General features: G+C 55.6%; 1 pseudogene; it reads right to left on the reverse strand.

Annotated features, from left to right (window-relative positions):
* Positions 1-7: 7 nt before the first annotated feature.
* On the reverse strand, positions 8-2,126 carry LOC107135248 (annotated as a pseudogene).
* Between the last annotated feature and the right edge of the window lie 8 nt (positions 2,127-2,134).

Genomic DNA, 2,134 nt, shown 5'->3' on the forward strand with positions numbered 1-2,134 from the left:
ATCTTCTGCTTTCTGTTCATCCTTAAAGAAGAAGCCAAGTCCAGGCTTCTGGTCACTGTCACCGAGGAGGTCCACAGAGCCCGTATGGCCAGCCCGCAGTCCCCTCTTCGTCCTCATTGGGGGCCTGTAGGTGGGACAGGTCCACCTCGATGAGGCTGGCCTTGATCCTCAGTGGCTCTTCCCCAGGAATGTGGTTGCTCCCTGCGGGGTCGGAGGAGCGCAGCCCTGCCTCTTTCCTGCTCCTGTCCATGGCTTCTGTGAAGTTCACCTTTTGTCACAGAATATTTGCCTCTTTACAGGAGGATAGAGACAATGTCGCTGGTTGCTATCATCATGAAGCCTGTAACTGTTCAACAGACACTTCTCAGGAGGGTTGCTGCCAAGGACTGCAGCACTGTCCACACCTGGGCTAGGAGGTGTTCGTGGGTGATCTCCAGAGGGGAAAGGTTGCAAATGCGGGAGGGTCTCCAGGCAGGGTGTTGGGGTCTTGCTTTGAGAAGAGCCCTACTGCCTAACCTTTGGAACCTTCAGCTTAGCTGGTCTTCCTGAATGAGAGCTTAGGCCCTGCCCCAGACAGGGTGGGGATAGGAGAGTGGTGGTGGTGGTGGTGGTTTGCAGTGACCAGCCACCCCAGTGGGAGAAAGCGCTCAGTGAAGTGGATTGAGGTCTTTACTTTTTTGTCCTGAGAGTTATTTTTAGGGCCTGGCATTGGTCCCCTGGGGGACTTCATGAGGAGCTGCTCCTGCTGTGGGAGATCTTCAGTATGGCCTGCTGCAGTGTGCTGATGGTCTCGTTCAGCTTCTTGATGGAAAGGTCGCATTCGCTCAGGTCTCCCACTTTGCCAATGCCGTCCTCCAGGAGAGCAGCGGAAAGCGCTCTGCCCTTCTCCCCATTGTGCACAGCAGTCAGCTCTTTGGGGCTATGAAGCTGGACAAAAAGCTCGGCTTTCTCTGTCCATGACCTGAAACTCACTGACATCTTCCCTCTGCTCTTCCTTGGCGAGAAAGGCTTCTAACTTAGAAATGCCACTGTCAATGTCCGTGCCATTGTGCTGAGCATACTCCTTTGCAAAATTCTTGGGCCTCAGTGGGTGTGGGGCGCCATCAGCCTACCCCTTCTTCACGTGCAGGAAGGTGGCTTTGCCCAGCTTCAGGTGCTGCCATGCAGACAGGGACTCCATCCTCTTCTTCTGGGTCTCTATGGCCCTGGGCTTCTCCTCCAGGGGCATGTGCAGCTGCACCAGCTCAGATGCCAGGAGGCTGGCAGGATCCCGGCTGTGCCTGCCTGGGCTCTGCTCTCTCTTCTGCTTCCATGTCGTCATAGGGGCTAGGCAGCTTTCCGATGCATCTGGTGTGGTCTTCTGGGAGCTGCTGGTACTGGACTTGGTTTCACAGCCGTTGAGTCTCTGGAGCTTCCTCTCAGCAAACCTGGTCATCTTCACGCTTCCGCTGGCCATGGACACGCTGCTGAGCTGAGAGGCAGTGCTCAGATGCGGGCTCGAGCGGCCACTAGCATCACCTTTGTCCTCATGCTCCTTCACCTTCATGTCCTCCTGCAACTTGGCTGACTCCTCTTCACCAGTGTACCTGGCAATTATGATGCCAAGGTCCTCACCAATGAAATCCTGTTCCACTTCTTCTATGTCTCCCATGTCAGAGTCAGAATCTGGCCTCAGGACAGCCCAGGGCTCCTAATGGGGGGGTACCAGAGCTTCTTGGGCCAACACATAACCTCCCCTCTGTGTCTCCATCAGCCCTGACTAGGTGAAGGAAAAAGCCATCAGCACACTGTCACTGAGATAAGGGATCCAATCCGCCAATGCCCAGAGGCCCCGCCCCCCCATGCACTTCTGTAGCTTCTGCAGACTGCAGTCCCAACTCTGCAAGGTCAGTGCTGGCAGCAAACTCTGAGGACGGAATTCGGTGAAAGTGCTATTCAAGTCACTTGGCCGGTAGTCTTCTTCCGGGCAGCAGGTTGAGTGCCCTCCCTGGGCCTCCTGGGAACAATGCTCCAAGGTCTCCTTTCCCGTCGCTCATCCTCCTTGGTAATGGTCTGCTTCTTTTTGCTGGCCTCAGCACTGCTGGCAGCAGGGGCTCCAAGAAATATCTGTCAGGCTTATTCTCGAGGGCATCCA

Source organism: Marmota marmota, unplaced genomic scaffold, assembly GCF_001458135.2.
Source record: "Marmota marmota marmota unplaced genomic scaffold, marMar, whole genome shotgun sequence".
NCBI classification, from domain to species: domain Eukaryota; kingdom Metazoa; phylum Chordata; class Mammalia; order Rodentia; family Sciuridae; genus Marmota; species Marmota marmota.